This window comes from Rattus norvegicus, chromosome 2, assembly GCF_021556685.1.
Source record: "Rattus norvegicus strain SHRSP/BbbUtx chromosome 2, alternate assembly SHRSP_T2T, whole genome shotgun sequence".
Classification (NCBI taxonomy): Eukaryota; Metazoa; Chordata; class Mammalia; order Rodentia; family Muridae; genus Rattus; species Rattus norvegicus.
The window spans coordinates 186,038,337-186,055,942 of record NC_141535.1 but is presented as its reverse complement, the minus strand read 5'-3'; the positions used below and the strand labels follow the sequence as shown (position 1 = coordinate 186,055,942).

Genomic DNA, 17,606 nt, shown 5'->3' with positions numbered 1-17,606 from the left:
ATACACACAAAGCACATAGATAGACACACGCAAGTGAAAGTAAAACAAATCAGCACTTTTTTTTTTAAAAAGATTTATTTCATGAGTACACTGCAGCTGTCCTCAGACGCACCACAAGAGGGCAGCAGATCCCATTACAGATGGTTGTGAGCCACCATTTGGTTCCTGGGAATTGAACTCAGGACTGCTGAGCCATCTGTCCAGCCAAGTCCTGTTTTTAAAGAAACATAAAAATGTACTTGATAGTCAAAGTGTATACTCCAACGTGGGCCTCCACCCTGCAGAACTGCTTTCCATACTGTCCGTTAGATGTATACATTTTGGCTCTGGTTAATCGTGTGTGTGTGTGTGTGTGTTATAATCTACAAGTTTTTTATATATATATATATATATATATATAAATTTGCAGTGTAAGGAACTACAGTTTTACAGGGGAGAGAGTAAGTTTGAGTTTCTCAATTCTACCAATGGGCGGGTGAGAAAACCGTTTGTAGGAGTTGTTTACAAACTCTACACGGGCAGCCCAGGGCGGGCTAGAACTCAGCATTCGGTAAACAGCCACACATGTTAACCAATTGTGTCATAGATGTTATGGGGGACACCATGTAGGTGAGCGACAGTCATTTTGGCAGTCACACCTGAGATAACCTCGAGGCCCTGTGTGGTCCTCAGCAGCTGGACGTGGTGCTCACTGTAATGCACCGGGGACCGGGGAGGGCAGGGAAGGGAGGTTCAGAGTCACCAGGCACCTTGGTCCTCGTGTCCCACGCATGCATTCCGAATCCATAGAAACAGAAGGAGTACCACAGTTGTCACGGGGTCCCTACTGTGGGATCGTGTCCCCAGCGCCCAGCAGGCAAAGGAGCCCACGGGAACTTCAGGGTCCAGAACTTTACCTTCGTAGACCCGGAGTTTGGAAGTAGGAGGTATCTCGGGAGGTGTGGGTGTAGCTTCTGTTCCGCTCCCTTCTTCGACTTGGCAGCAGGAGTGGGATAAACAGCAGATTCGGTGCCCAAGCTCAGCAAGGCCGGAGGGAGGGGGAATGAGTGTACAGGGGTGGGTGGGATGGGGTGGCGGGAGCATACCTGTGGAGACCTGCGGGTGGGGCGCTGCTGGCATGTGTATGTGAATAAGTTTCTGTGGATGCAAAACGAGAGGGAGAGGAGGGCAGATGAGCATGCGGGGTGGGAGGTGGAAGAACAACGGCACCATTTAAATTGTCTTGATTTTAAAGGTAGCTTCATAAAGTTTCAAACACGTGAATAACGGTAAAGTAACTTCTCTCTGCCAGAGGTAGGCCTTTAATGCCAGCGCCTGGCAGGCAGAGATAGGATCTCTGTGAATTTGAGGCAAGCCTCGTCTACACTCGCAAGTTCAATGACATCCAGGGATAGGTGTTAAAATGGGGGAGGCGCGATGTCCCACGCTTTTAATCCCAGCACTCCGGAGGCAGAGGGAATCGGATCTCTAAATTTGAGGCCAGATTGGTCTAAAAAAGAGTGAGTTCCAATGGTACACCGAGAAATACTGTCTCTGGAGGAAAGAAGAGAAGGGACAGAGGGGGGGGTGGGGGGAGAAGAGAATGTGTGTGTGCCTGTCTGTCTGTCTGTCAGCTGGAGTTGGCTTCCCTAGAGGTCTGTGATTGCGCGGTGGTTTCCGTTAGGGTCCTAGCTCTGGCCCTTTTGCTTTTGGTACAGTCTTCCATAACTACGCCATTGGCTCAGGACAGAGTGAGAAAGGAAACTGTTCTGTGCCACAACTGCAGATCTGGCAAATATGAGAACTGCGACTGGCCTTTCTGTCTGAGTTAAGGGAAGGGTGCAAAAACAAAAACAAAACAAAACAAAAGCCAAAACGACAAAACAACCAAGCAAACAGCACAAAAACAAACAAAACAAACAAAACAACAGGGCTGCAGCAGTCCGACCCCTCAGGAGTTTGGGATAATGCAACCATCTGACTAGATCAGTTCCTCCTCCTCCTCCTCCTCCTCCTCCTCCTCCTCCTCCTCCTCCTCCTCCTCCTCCTCCTCCTCCTCCTCCCTCCCTCCCTCCCTCCCTCCCTCCCTCCCTCCCTCTCCTCCTTACCTTCCCCCTCCTCCTCTTCCCCTCCTCCTCCTCTTCCCCCTCCCCCTCCTCATCACCTTCCCCTCCCCCTCCTCCTCTTTCCCCCTCCTCCTCTTCCCCCTCCTCCTCTTCTCCTCTTCCCCCACCTCCTCCCCTCCCCCCTCCTCTCCCTCCTCCCCTCCCCCTCCTCCTTTCCTCTTTGCCTGGGCATTGCTAGTCAAGTGTGACGTGACATCACAGCTCTCATTCCGCTGTTCCAGTATCTTAAGTAAATTCTACTTGATAGAATAAAATTAAACACGATGACTTTCTTCAATTATTTTCTGGGTGTGGCTGAAAAATGAGCCATCACCTAGGTCAAGGGATAGAGAGAGCGTTGATCTCCATCGACCCGCACTGTGCAGGTAACCTTAGTCATCACCCACTCCACATACACAGCCACCGTTCTGATCTCTCTTTCCCTCTCGGTCAGGTTTAAGCATCAGTAAGGTTTCTGAAGTGGGGATGGAGGGGATGAGCGTGTGGGTGGATTTAGGCCTCTTCCTTTTTGCTCTTGTCCTCCTGGGTGGTTTTAAGGATGGCATGACTTTACACACAGATGATACTCAATTAGTATACTAACTACTTTTTCCAGCGGTCGCTTATGAAGCAGATGTTGTCTGCTGGAAGGCTACCTGCCCTGCAAAGTAAACAACTCACAAACCTGGGACTCCGCCCCCGCCCCCGCCCGCCCCCTTCTTCCGGCCCAAACCTGCTGGGACAGAATGTGCAGTGCTCAAAGAAGGTTCTTATCAGTCTGTGTGTGTCACACAGGTGGGGTGTTGTCTGGGACCCATACCAAGTGTGTTTTTGACTACTGAATTGAGCATATTTTTGGTCACTGGTGAGAACCACGAGTTTCAGCTGGAACTAGCATTTCCCTTCTAATGAGCGGAAACTCCCAGGCAGAAATAGAAAGAATTCTGTTGGTCATGCCTCGAAACTCCTAGAATGACAAATTTGGCCTAGGTTTATCATAGTCTAGCATCTAGATAGGTCTGTGCTTCCCTCCTTTATACTGGAAATTAAAAAAATCTCATGACGAAACGTCAGTTTACATTGCTATTTTTCGGTAGAAGTTCATTGAGATGCATAGCTTCTCTTACCTTTTCCTGAAGCACTGTCAGCCAGCTCCCCTAACGGTGCATTGGTGGTTCAATGGTAGAATTCTCGCCTCCCACGCGGGTGACCCGGGTTCGATTCCCGGCCAATGCAGTGCGTTCTTTTCTCTCTGCTACCTACACGTTTTTCTCATTGTGAAATTAGAATCCAAGACTTGGACCAGAATCCAGGCTGGGTTTTGCTGGAAGTGTCAGCGTTGAACTTTTCTAGCTGTGGCGCAGGCAGGAGTCCAGGCGCAAATTTACAAATATTAGATATCACTACCACAGCTGTTCAACTCTTTTCCAGTTCTGTTTCTATTCAGTCACCCTTAGCCTGAGATTTTTATTCTCATGCGAGGAGGTGGTTTCACACCGATATTCTAGGCAGGAAAAGGAGCTCTAAGAATACTGCTCTGCTGTTTCTCAACATACCCGAACCGCAGTTACCGAGAAGTCAAATACAAGTCTCATGTTTAGAATGATTTTCACCAGAACAATCCTTTCTGAGGACAATATGTGAGGACAACAGCTAAAGAAAATCCTAACCGTAGAGAAACGTTGTTCCCACCAGGACTAAATTCCATAAATTCAGATTAGGAGTTCTTTGGGGGAGGGAGGAGTTATTCCGATAAACCCGGGTTCGACTTTAAGCAATTACACAAAGATTTCCGGCGATTGGAGCGTCACTTTTATTTCATGTATGAAAGCAAAATATGCATACACAAAAGCCTCAAAAAACAGCCTCTGAACAAGAACTCGGTTGGTATGGGACATCGTCGTCTTCAAGCGTTACAGATTAAAAGGAAAAACAAAACAAGTAGTGGGCGCTTAGGAGTGATGGAAAGAGCTCCATTACCTGCTGAGGCCGTGTGGATTTCGCTTCCTTTTACATACGTCTAACACACCTCACCGCTCTTGCTGCCTTTCTCAGAAACACGCGTATCTTCTGTGTACGTGGCCCCACTGTCCTTCCCACGCCATGCTAAATCTCTTGGGTTTCCCAGGTGACAGGCAGCCCCGGAAGCCCTTTGAGCGCCCCTGATCTGCATAGACACCCCTACCCCCTCCCCGACCCTCCCACACCCCTGCTTTTCTTAGACATGTCCTGCCTTCCACTGTGGACCTACCTTCATCCCATTTTCGCCACCTTATTGGCTCATTGGCAAACTTTGGAATGCTGCTTTAAGCATCCCCCTCTTGTCCCCACAGCCTGTGCTCATGCTGTGCATTCTTCCTCTTCCGGTGCGTACGCCATTCTTACCATGAACTCTGCTTCTTCCACATTTGTAGACCCTCGTGATCTATTGTTATTGTTTTGTTTTTCCAAGACAGAGTTTCTCTATGTAGCCTTGGCTGTCTGGGAACTCGCTCTGTAGACCAGGCTGTCTTCAAACTCAAGAGATCTTCCTGCTTCTGCCTCCGAGTGCTGGGATTAAAGTCATGCACCACCACTGCCCGGCATCAGTCAATTTTTTTTTTTCCCAAACACAATTTCAATAATATCCTCACTCGTTTCTGATGTTCTTCACAACTTTGGTGGAAAGACGATGGAACCACGGATATCCAAGGTCATATTAAAATTCACAGTCATTTTTCCCCATTGCATTGGCAGCACAGTACACTTTCTAAATTATTTCCTGACTGAAGTAATCAGGATGTACAAGAGGAAGGCATGGTGGTCAGCACCTAGACCTACTCTTATACTTACAAACTGCCCAGGAAGCTTTCCGAGAGACCCAGCAGATTCCTTGGGTGCTCACCCAATTGAATCTGGAAAAGACTGGCCTGAAGGAGCTTGGCTTGTTTCTGATCAACTAGCTTATCTAATAGGATAACAGACAAAGAACAAGGCTGGGTTTGCTCTGTGGGCTTTTCTCTTCAGAGGTCCCTACCTACCTCTCATCCAGTCAGGTCCCTGCTATCATTTAAAATGGCCAAACCAGCCACATCCCTCCTGCACGGTCCAACTCAAGGAGAGATGGATCTAAGCTTTGCTCCACATCCTCTTGAAAAGCATATAAACCCAGACTCCCCAGGGGGACAGACATTGTCCCTCTCTGGACACCCTGTCCCCTGTGTTATGCAAGAACTCTGGCTTTGTGCAGTGCATGCACATACTTGGTGCAAATAAATCTTGTGCAAACGTCTAGTCCTGTAGCTCTTTACTTGACAGAGAGACAGATTTGTGGAGGAGCCAGAAGACTGACACCAAACTTCTATGACCCATGAACTTTCCACTCTTGACTTCCTCTACTGCATCTGGCTCTGTCATTCTCCATTCCTCAGGGTCCCCAATGTCCCAGGTTTACCCACCATCTTACAGACTTCCACATTCTGGGGTCATTTTTGATGGCACTCACTAGCCTTGGGTAGGAGGTGCTAATGCAGAGACGCCAGCAGCACACGGCAGCCTGGCCACCACAGGCTATTTTGTAGTATAATCAATGGGGCATCCATCCACAAAATAAGTGCAGTGTTAGTCATTCCATCTCACTCAAACATGCGCGGACCTCATATTTCTGGGCTTTCCTGCCTTCCTTTCAAATCCAGTTCCTTCAAGTATGTGGAGCCCTTCTGCTTAGCACCCCATAAGGAGGTCCAGTCTAAAGAATTGTTCAGAACATCACAAATACTCCCCCAAATAGAACTTTTCCATGAATATAATTTCTGGACTGTTAGAATGTACTTGGACATATCTCAGTCTACTCTAGCCGCTCCCAACCAGTGTTAAGGTCACACATCTCTGAGATGCCACCATTACCGAGAGAGAGAGGGAGAAGGAGAAGTGAGAAGCTTGTAGTATCTGTGGGGAAGCTTCAGACCACCATGAACAGGGGAGACATTCAAAAACTCAGTGAGGTTTTCTGCACCTCCATTTCTACATTATAAAATAGGTCAGGTAGGAGCTTCCTCTTCATACATCTACTACCAGCATGTGACAGGCTGAGAGAGAAGGATTTGGGTTTGTTGTTGTTTTTTGACAGGCGGGTGAGAAGACATAAATGACAGCTATAGTGAGAAGAAGTAAATCTGTTTTCGTTTGCAGGCCTCTTAGCCATTAAGGAAACCCAGGGAAGGTAGATTGAACATGGTGGTTAACAGATGATCTCAGGATAGTTGCCAGGCCACAGATCAACAAACAAAACTCACCTGGTTCCGAGCACCAGAGCTGGGCCATTGCCTGGGTTTATCCCTGAGCCTGAAATCACTTTCCTTAGCCCAGTTTCACCTCTGGTTATGCCGTCGTAAGCCTACCACAGTCACGATGTATACACAGGTGAGACGCTGATGACTTTGTCTTACCAACAAAATTAACTTCTCCATTCGAGAGTAGATCCTGTCAGCTAAAAATAATTTGAACTAATTTCCTATGAGAACTCATTTTAATTTACGTATTTGGAAGTTTTGTCACATTTAGCCCTGGGTGGCCTAGAACTCACTACGTGGCCTAGGTTGTCCAGCCTCTGCTTCCTGGTAATGGGGCTAAAGTTGTGTAAGAGCTGATACAAACAGAAGCAGTTTGGGGCACCTCGTTATATAAACATATCATACAGTATATACTCAAAAGTAGCATACAGAAGCCATATAATTTAAGATTCTATAATGTTGTGGTAATTCTCCAACCCCAATATGCCCATTCAAAAGCACACAATTCAGTTACAGTATTTATAAGCGTCACACCTACATTGGGCAGATGCGCCTCTACTCTACTCCCCAGCTCTGAGAGCCCTTCTCCGTGTGACTTCTCTGGGCTATGCGGTCCTGTTCCATCTTCATTTCCTCTCCTCTCACTCCCCCTTCCTCCATCGTTCTTGTTTTCCTCTTTTCCCTCACTCTCCAAAACCTCCAGTCCCACCATCCCTTTCCACTGCCCAATCACAGGCGCTAGCCTTCCTTTGACCATTTAAAATAGGGAAAAGGGTCACATGGAATCACCCAAGTACATGATCCACTCCTCATTGGAGCAGCCCTTCTTGAGGAAGCAGAATTAACATCAGAATACAAACAGCACCAGGACAACCCACGACATTTCCCCAATTAAAAGGCTCTTTTTCTTCAGATGTAAATTGAGCACAACTATTACAATAATGCCATTTATAAAGTATAAGATACACTTAGCATCCAGTCTGTCATATTTGTCAACTCAGATCAAGCACTCCACCATCTATATTAACTTAAAAGGCTTACAATTCTATACCTGAATTATGTCCTGGGTTTAGCTTGTATACCGCCGGAAAACATCCTCTCAAATCTATACCATCTCTCTCAATGCTAAACAGCTTGAGTTGGCTGTGAGACTACAACCAGTCTTTAACTCCATCAGAAATCCAAGAACAACCTAAATGTTATCTGAAAATTTAGCTTCCAAAACGTAACCAATTTGTAGAGATGGCTGACTACCTGGACAGTCCCTCAATCCTCAAAAACTTAGAGCATCAGTCTTCAGCCTTCTGGCCAGGATCATCTGACAGACCTTTGTGAAGCAGAATTATGAAGGGCTGCTTACCCTGTCTGGGCAGAGCTACCAGTTGACCTCAGTGTGTGTCCTTCTCCCCACTGAAAGATCCCCGTTTGATATTAGTACAGCCATTTCTTTTTCTTTTTCTTTTTCTTTTTCTCTCTCTTTTTTTTTTCTTCAGAGCTGGGGCCTGAACCCAGGGCCTTGTGCTTGCTAGGCAAGCACTCTACCACTGAGCTAAATCCCCAACCCCAGTACAGCCATTTCTTAAGAATGAGAATCTTTTAAGCTGGCCCTTGCTTAGCCCCTAGACGTTAGACAATAGACCAGAAAGTACAGAAAGCACATTCCCACCACTCTCTAGGAAACTGCCCGACCATAAGAACAGATGGTATAGATCATATTTACTGCAGGGCAATTACAAGGCAGGAAACATCTCTGGGAACCTGACTGACCACTATAGATTGTGCCCCAGAATGAGAAAACCTATATGAAGTTAGATATCCTTGGTACTGACATAGCGTGCTGACATAGCTATAGCCTGGTCCTGGGAACTCCAGGAGAAAAATATCTGCCAAGTCAGATATCCTTGGTCCTTGTCCTGAGAACCCCAGGACCGGAAAACATATATCAAGTCAGACGTCCTTGGTACTGAAAGAGCTGCGTTGATATGGTTGCGGCCTTGTCCCAGGAATTCCAGGAGGAGAAACATCTGCCTAGTTATCCTTGGCACCGAAATAGCTGAGCTAATGAAACTTTTTTTCGGAGCTGAGGACCAAACCCCAGGGCCTTGCGCTTGCTAGGCAAGCGCTCTAGCACTGAGCTAAATCCCCAGCCCCTAAACTGCGTAATCTTAAATGACTATTTAAGCTGTACATTTTTGTTGTTCGAGGCTCTTCACATCCCTCCTGCGTGAGGACCATGTCGAGCCCCAATGCATTGGTATTACGAGTAAACCTCTTGTTTTTTACATCAAGACTTGAGTCCCGTGTGTTTGTGGGGTGGTGGGTGTCCTCAGGACTGGAGCGAGAGTCTCCTCTGTCTGAGGGTCTTTCACCATCACCCCCTGAACAGTAATTTGGTCTGTAGATGAATCAAGACAACTCTCGCCCAGTGTTTTTCTTGCCATACCTAGAGCAACTGCACCAATGCTCAATTTCTTCTTTGAACCAAGAAGGAAGCGCTGTCAGGAGCAGACACGCCATTTAATAATGAAATGGCCTTAAATGTCATATAATGTGGACTTCTGACGACTTTGAAGACTATCTGTGCAAAGTATATCTGAACTGTTAAATCTTAATTATTCTTATTCGTTTTTATTTGAGTAAATTAAAAACACTTTAAGTGAATCAGACTCTAATACAACCGTGGTTTACGATCTGGCCCTTAACTTGTGCTGCTCCACCATCCTCAACTGTCTGCAGTGGCAGTCACGGAAGGACTGGCCTGGGAGTCTTAGATGAGTTGTGTAGGCACAATGCCTATCAAAAAATAATGGTATTAATTCCAAATTTTGTATCAGTATAAGAAATTCACACCAATAATCTGCATCGATCTATAAATTTGATACCAATGCAAAGTTATAATTTCAATTTACATTAACTATAAAGATTTCTACCAATGTAAGACATGGCTATACAACGTTTTGTTTAAGAAGAAATTTGATAACCTATCCGTGTTTGTCTAGTCCTCTACTTTCTATGATATTACTATGTCTCCCCTTTACTCGTCCTCCCCTCTTTACCTAAGAAGGAAGGATAGAGAAGAGGAAAGAAAGGTAGAAATCCCTGAGCCTAAGCTCCTTACTTTCTCCTGTGTCCAAAGCGACAACATTTGTAAAGTATCCCTTAAATGACAACATATCTTTAATCATAAAATAACCAGAACTACCCAGCCCAACCTAAGGGACTGGGGAAAAGATCCTTTGTCAGCTTCCAGCTGAATTGGGGTGAAGATTCCCACTGGGGGCAAAAAGGGAAAGAGGAAAATGGCTTTGTCAAAGGAGAGCTGGCATCATTTGTCTTCCAGTCACTCTGTGCTGAGAAAGTTCATGGCTTAGCTGACATCTTGACTATGACAGTCTGAAAGGCTGGATAGGTGAGCTAGCTGTTCTGGAAAAGTTCTGGAAGCAAGCCTTTAGAGGAAAGAGCTTTCACGTAGTTGAAGTAGAATCAAACAAAGAGCTGGAAGGGAAGGTCCCAGAATCTCAGCATCACAGAGTGTGATTTTTTTTTTTTTTTTTTGGTTCTTTTTTTCGGAGCTGGGGACCGAACCCAGGGCCTTGTGCTTCCTAGATAAGGGCTCTACCACTGAGCTAAATCCCCAACCCCACAGAGTGTGATTCTTGTCAGGGCTGTCTCTTTTCTCTTTCATTCTGCAATATACAAAGAGCTCTGTAAAGACATTCATATGGAGCAAGCAGGGTCACAGACTGATTAATGAAGATCATTAAGAAAGACAACCGCCTTCCTTCAGAGGTTAGTTTGATCAAAAACTACAATATATTTATATTCCATTCATGCCATTTTTTAAAAAAGATTTATCCATTTTATGTATGTGAGTGCACTGTCACTGTCTTCAGACACACCAGAAGAGGGCATCAGATCTCATTACAGATGGTTGTGAGCCACCATGTGGTTGCTGGGAATTGAACTCAGGACCTCTGGAAGAGCAGTCAGTGCTTTTAACCCCTGAGCCATCTGTCTAGCACATCCCATTCATGTGATCTTAAAGAGTGATATATAATAACTCAAGAGAATTTTGTGCCCGATAAGTGTTATTGACTGTATATATAGACATTTAAGTCTCAGCCAGTTCCAGAGTTGTCTCCATAGACGGAGACATAAACATCAGCACATATGCACCACCTTCTTGTTGATCGTTTTTGTCTCCCTTTTCTTCTCCATCACCAAGGGCTTCAGGAGGTCTCCCTTTGTCATGTCTGATTTTTAAAAATTTGAGAGGAACCCATGGCTTTTCCTTTCCTGTGGAAATATAGGCATAACTCCTCCCAGCATAACACATTTCCTGTTTTCCCTTCTGATCTCAGGATATACTGACAATAAATAGGCAAGTTTAGTTCAGTAGTTCCCCCCCCCACAATCCAATGTATTTCAGCAGCTGTACATCTTTGTTCATTAGCATTGAAAATGTAAGGTTAGTAAAGCACTGTGTACTCTATCTCTGGGGGTTTTGTTGCCCCTTTAGCCTGTTAAGCATCTCTTTCAGAGTACAATGAGATCTCCCCAAGTCGCTTGTCCTGTAGGACTATGTGATAGGCCTGTAACATGCTTTACACTATAATATGTGAGCAGCTGCTTCTTATTAGAGACACATATGCCAGACCGCTGTCTGTTTTAATTTGTATGGGTATTCCCACAATGGCCATAACTTCTAAAAAATGTGTAATTACATAATCAGACGTTTCTGACGCTAAGGCAGTTGCCCACTGAAATCCTGACTGTGTGTCTACTGTATGGTGCACATGTTTCAGTTTGCCAAACTCTGCAAAATGGAGCACATCCATTGCCAAATATAATTTTTTAGATACCCTAGGGTTACTTCCTGTAGGTAATGGGGTTTGGTTATCTAATGAGCAAATAGGACATTGCCTCCCATTTTCCTTGTCTCATTGCCAAGCGATAGAGAATTCTTTCTTTGAAGCTTTGCTGTTAACATGGTGTTTTTTATGGAATTCAGAAGCCTCTGGTAGGGGTTGGGGATTTGGCTCAGTGGTAGAGCGCTTGCCTAGCAAGCGCAAGGCCCTGGGTTCGGCCCCCAGCTCCGAAAAACAAAAACAAAAACAAACAAACAAACAAACAAAAAAAAAAACCAAAAACAGAAGCCTCTAGTACACTTCCTATCAATAGCTGGTCAGTCTCATTGTTACCTTGTGTAGAGGGCCTGGCACATGCGTATGGGATCGTGTGTGTGTTATATGCAGGGGATGAGTCCTATTCCTGATCATTTGCTGTAGCTCAGTAAACACTGAAGTCAACTCGGAATCACCCTGAGTAAGTTCAGCAGTCTCTGTGTGGAAACAACCCTTTCTGCAAATGGAGAGTCAGTCACTATATTAAGAGACTCTTGAAACTCTGACAATATCATAAGTATGGCATGTAATTCAGAGTTTTAAACAGACTTATAGGGACTCTCAGCCACCTTCCTTACATCTTCTGACTTATATCCTGCCTTTCCTGACTTACTGGCATCAGTGTAAAATGTAAGGGCTCCAGAAATTGGGGTTCCCTTTAATATACAGGGAAGATCCAATTAGTTCTTTTCATGAACTGGGGTCGCTTGCTTTAGGGTGTCTGTTGTTAATCTCTCCCAAGAAATTACTGCACGCTCTCGGCCAGTGCTCATCTTGTGCCCATAACAAGGCAATCTCTGTGTTAGTAAAAGGTACCACAATTTCAGCTGGATCCATTCCGACTAATTGTTGAAATCTCATTTTTCCTTTTAGTATCAATTCAGAGACCTTCTCAATGTAGGTTTTAATTTCTTACTCTTTTTATGGGCTAAAAATATCCACTCTAAGATATAATCTTCCCTCTGCCTGAGAATTCCTGTAGGGGATGAGTAGAGGGCAGGATGACTAAGATGCAGGTCATCTTTGGATCCATACAATCTAGATGTATATCCTGCAGTTTCCTTTCTACCAGAGCTAACTCTTTGTCAGCTTCCGCTGATAATCTTCTTGGGCCATTTAAATCTTTATCACCTTGTAAGGTTTGAAATAAATTGCTTAGCTCTTGAGTGTCCAAGCCAATCGCAGGCCATAGCCAGTTAATTATCTCCCAGTAGCTTCTGAGAGTCATTAAGAGTCCTTAATTGGCCTCCTCTGGTTTGCACCTTTTGTGGCCTAACCTTTTGTTGACTTATTCTATATCCTAGACAATTTTTTCAGGGGTGATTTGCAACGCTCAGTAAAACAAGGTTTTTGTTTTTTGTTTTTGTTTTTATTTCATCAAACTTTTTTCCAGGATATTTATATCTGAATCAGCCAAAAGGATATCACCCAAATAATGATAAACAATGAATTGGGGAAATTGTTTGTGGATCATCTCCAATGGCTGTTGTACAAAATATTGACACAAGGTGGGGCTATTTAACATTCCTTGTGGCAGGACTTTCCAATGATAGCTTTTCAGTGGGCAACTTCTATTGAAGGTAGGCACTGAGAAAGCAAACCTTCCCTTATCGTGTTCCTGTAGAGGAACTGTGAAAACCCCATCTTTTAGATCAATCAGTACGAGAGACCATTCCTTAGGCAGCAAAGAAGGTGATGGGATTCTAGGCCGCAGGGAACCCATTGGCTGAATAATAATACTATTCTCTTTTATATCTGTTAACATCCTCCATCTGCCAGATTTACGAGAGAATTCCAAGGGCTGGTGGACTCCTCTAAATGCTGAGCTTCCAGCTCCTGGACTAGTTGCTCTAATGCCTTTAGTTTTTCTTTTGTCATAAACCACTGATCAATCCCAATGGGTTGGTCAGTCACCCACCTTAGTGGTAAGGCTGTTGGTGTTTTAACAGCAGTGGCTTCCTGATGTTAAGTTAAATTGTTGTGTCTTGTTTATAGACAGCCTAGACAGTCAGTAACTGTCTTTGATAACATTCTTTAATGATTTTTTTTGTTATGAGCCCTATTGGTTTTGTGGCTGGCCTCTGAAACTGAGCCGTATTGATTTATGTTTTCCACTGTTCTAACAGATCTCTTTTTCCCCATAAGTAAATGGCTTCAGGTCCTGTACATTTAAGCCATCAGGTACTTTGTTTTATTTGGAATAAAGTCCCGCCTCCCTTGAAATTGGATGGTTACTTCTTGAAGCAGCCAACTTGCAGGCCAAGATTTTGGAGAAAGAAGGTGACATCTGTTCCAGTGTAGATCACTCCATGGATCTCAATATTGTTTAGTAGTATTCTTGGTTTGTGCCTTTGATCCTCTATAGAAGTTTGCCAAAATATTAGTTTTTAGTTCCCTTTTAGGCTTTTTAATTTTTTTTTTTTTATAGAATTTGCCTCAACCTTATTATCTGGTCTCAACTCTATTTTTAGAGCAGTGATGTTTACTTGTCCTGAGGAAGAGAATTCTCCCTGCCTGACACTGGGGCCTGGCAGAGGCCTCCTGGGAATTTTTTTTGGGGGGGGTTCTTTTTTTTTTTCGGAGCTGGGGACCGAACCCAGGGCCTTGCGCTTCCTAGGTAAGCGCTCTACCACTGAGCTAAATCCCCAGCCCCATCCTCCTGGGAATTTTTGTTATGGCGTTGCTCCATTTGTCTGCTGTCGCTCTACATTCAGCCTTGCCACATCTTTTACTGTTCCAGAAGAAATAGGCCCACTTTTTGGAATTAATTTGGTTTAATTAATTATTAATTTTGGTTTCCCATGCAGTTTATTCTGAGATGTCCCTGCTCACCACAGTGAGAACATTTGAAGTCTTGTGTTGTCTCTTGGTCTTTTTGTGGTGGCTTCTCCTATCACAGTCATATCAGGTGTAGGAGGTCTAACCTTAGCTCTGTGTCTAACCCACTCATCCATGGATACTGCCCTTGCTGTCAGTGGTCTGATTACTTCCTTATATCCAGCATCTGCACTTTTAAAAGCCAAAGACTCGATTATTGCCCAAGAAGTCAAGAATCGATTTTCAAATGGCGAATGCATTCCAAAATTAGTGACTTTCCTCAAATTTCCTCAGTTCTAACACATCCACAGGTTGCCATTTGAGTTCCTGATAACCCTGTGGATGATCATCATCTGGAGGTCTTTGTTGTACACTAACTGGATCACTGAAGTTTGTTTTCTAACAGCCTTGGGTTGGTGTGACAGTTTGCATATACTTGGTCCAGGGAGTGGCACTATTAGAAGGTGTGGCCTTGGAGGAAGTGTGTCACTGTGGGGGTGGGCTTGGAGACCCTCCTCCTAGCTGCTCAGAGATGTTCAGTCTGTTCCTGGCTTCCTTCAGGTGAAGATGTAGAACTCAGCTCCTCCTGCACCAGGCCTGCCTGGATGCTGCCACACTCCCACCTTGATGATAATGGACTGAACCTCTGAACCTGTAAGCCAGCCCCAATTAAATGTTGTCCCTTATAAAACATTAGTCATGGTGGCTGTTCACAGCAATAAGACCCTAACTAAGACAGTTGGCTTTCTTTAATATCTTCTGTCTCTACCTGAGTGTTTTCCTTAATTGAGATTTTAAATTCCTCCCTTAATGTCTATGTCCATGCTTCACCTCTCTCCTTTTGTTGCCCCTCCTGTTCCCTGAGTTCCTGTATTCTCTGTTCCAGCTTCTGCCTCCACATTTTAATCTTTTCTTTATATTGTAACGCTGATATTCTGCTGTCCATTTTATTCTGACTGATTAATTTTAAAAGGTTCTCCAAGCCTTGCTTCCAATCCTCATTTTCTTCTCGCTGCCTCTCAGTCTGATCTGTGAGCTGCTGCACCTTTCCTTCTAGTGTCCTCCCCAGCTCGTGTCTGTAACCTTCATCTTCATCCTTTAGTCTCGTATTTGATCTATAATTTCCTGTGTCTTCAATCCTAGTGCTTCCTCTAGGCCACGTTGCCAAGTCTTAAATTTCTCTCTCTGTTGTTCATGCTGCTCTGTAAATCCCTGTATCTTCTGTGCTAGGCCCTGCTTCTCTTTATGTTGTAATTCTGATATGGTAGCCTCTTCCTGACTTTGACTTACTAGCCTTAGTAATTTGTTCTCTAGACTTTGCTTCCAAATTTTAGTTCTGCCTCCTTGCTGTTCAGTCTTATCTGTGAACCGTTGAATCCTTTTTCCTAGTGTGTCTTCCACCTCCTGTCTTTAACCTTCATTTTCCTCTTTCTGTTGCTTATCTTGACCTATACAATCCTGAACCTTTAGCTGTAGTGTTTCCTCCAGGCGGTGTTGCCAAGTCTGAAGTTTATCTCTGTTTCTCAGTCTCATCTATGAACTTCTCTAGTGTTTCCTCTAATTTCTTTTCTAAGGCACATAATTTTTTATTTAGGGCCCTGTGTTTTGAGAAGACATAGTAAATCAAGAGAATAAATACTGCAGTACCAGTAAATGACAAGGTGTCTATTTCCTTTAAATCCATCCCTGTTGAACCATTCAAAATATCATCCCATAAATCCCACAAAGTATTTGTTTTTCATCTTTAAGTATCAAAAATTATATATATTATATAGTATATATTATTTATATTTATTATATATTATTATCAATTAATGAGTCTTATTACCTGCTCCGGAGCCCTTTGTACCTTTATCTCCCCCTACTGTTCGATTCAGGACAATGCAGTCCTCTGATTCTTTTATTTGCAGGGAGAGGTTGACAGAAAACCCCAGTCTTCTGTGCTTCTAAGCTGACTCTCTTTTGTTTGGGTTGCAGCTGGCAGCATGTGCTTGTGTGCTGATCTCAGGCGCCTGCAGCGCAAGCAGTTGGGAAAGCCAGTCTGGCTGTCCTGTATTCAGTGTTGACTCGGGGGATACGGGGAGCGAGCACAGAAAGGCTTCCTCAGGCGTAGAAGCCCTGGTCAGCTAGCTCTGTGTCTGCCCGAAGAATTCCTCACAGGCAGTTGCCCTCCAGGGTCCCCTGTCCCTTCCTGGGAATCCTATAGAGCAATGCCTAAGTCCAGCTCCAGTCTGGGATGCTGCCCCTGGCTGTAACTGCCTGCCCTGGACTTGGGGGAGGAGCCTCTCTGCAGCTCTCTCTATAGGCACCTCAGACCCAGTCAGCTTTCCATCCACACATTGCTGCAGCCTTAGATTGTTGCCCCAGTGGAGTATTGAGGGTGTGGGGAGAGGCAGTGGACTTTTATGTTAGTTGGGTTCTAATCGATATGATGGGCGTTAATCGTTGTGGTAAATTGCCCCAATATGTCCCTGCAAAACCACACAACTCGGTTACAGAATTTATAAGCTGCACACCTAGATTGGGCAGATTCACCTCTATACTATTCCCCAGCTCTGAGATCCCTTGTTACTTGCGGCTTCTCCGGGCCAGATGGTTCTGCTCCAACTTCACTTCCCTCTTCTCTCCCTCCGTCTTCCCCGCCTTCCTTTCTTTCCCCACTCTCTAAAACCTCCAGCCCTGCCTTTCCCTTCCATTGCCCAATCACAGGCTCTAGCCTTTATCTGACCAGTTAAAATAGGGGAAGGTTCAGTGAGGTTGATTGCAGATAGCTTCCGGGTTAGGGGTGGGAGCCTGTGTGCCCTTCCCCGTCTCAGGACTGGGACCCCTGGCTTGAACCTGCTTAGCCCTGTGTGTGCTGCCCCATTCTCTGTGAGGTCATAGGAGCATCAGTCCTGCTGGGACCGGAAGACAGTTTCCTTGGACTCCTCCAGCACCTCCAGCTCTTACAATCTTTCTGCCTCCTCTTCAGCATAGATTTAGAAGTGACTGTCCCAAACTCTCCCACTCTCTGCACATTGTCCAGTTGTACCCCCTTGAGTTTTAAAATGTGTGACAAAGTTTTTTTGTGTAACAGCCCTGGTTGTCCTGGCTTGCTTCACACAGTGACTTTGAATGATAGCCTTGTTTTTTTTTTTTTTTTTTTTTTTTTCCGCCGATAGCCTTGTTTTGAAGGGGAAAAAAATCAGATGGTTAAACTAAAAGTGACCCCTGCCTCCATGTTATAGTTTAGCAATGTTCATTTTTTTTTAGCTTAGTTTTCTTCATTTTTAAAAATACTGTGGCTGAATTGACTTGGAAATATTCTTTAAAGATTTATTAACCTTAATGTGGATGAGTATTTTGCTTGCAAGGGTGTGTGTGCAATGTTCACAGAGGCCAGAAGAGAACGTCAGATTCCCTGTTGGAGTGACAAAGGGTTGCAAGCTGCCAAGTAATTTAGGTTCCCTGGAAGAGCAACCCGTGCTCTCTACCCAAGTCAGGCTTGGGCCTACTCAACTCCTTTGTTTAGAGACCAAGTCCTAATAAAG

General features: G+C 44.6%; 2 long non-coding RNA genes and 1 other non-coding gene across 4 annotated transcripts; 1 reads left to right on the top strand and 2 right to left on the bottom strand.

The window, feature by feature from the left end:
• Nucleotides 1-66: 66 nt before the first annotated feature.
• Nucleotides 67-4,250, bottom strand: LOC134485755 (uncharacterized). Of its 2 annotated transcripts, none has more exons than XR_015678235.1 (4): nucleotides 3,212-4,250; nucleotides 1,086-1,137; nucleotides 639-974; nucleotides 67-211 (listed from the first exon to the last, which is right to left on the bottom strand). It is a non-coding gene; the product is annotated as an uncharacterized LOC134485755 (long non-coding RNA). The 2 variants fall into 2 exon arrangements; XR_015678236.1 differs by having other exon boundaries at nucleotides 87-211; nucleotides 897-974.
• On the top strand, nucleotides 3,250-3,320 carry Trnag-ccc3 (transfer RNA glycine (anticodon CCC) 3). The gene has a single exon. It is a non-coding gene; the product is annotated as a tRNA-Gly (tRNA).
• Nucleotides 4,251-8,963: 4,713 nt separating the features above from the next.
• Nucleotides 8,964-16,895, bottom strand: LOC134485658 (uncharacterized). The gene is made up of 2 exons (XR_015672337.1): nucleotides 15,905-16,895; nucleotides 8,964-9,148 (listed from the first exon to the last, which is right to left on the bottom strand). It is a non-coding gene; the product is annotated as an uncharacterized LOC134485658 (long non-coding RNA).
• Nucleotides 16,896-17,606: the final 711 nt, after the last annotated feature.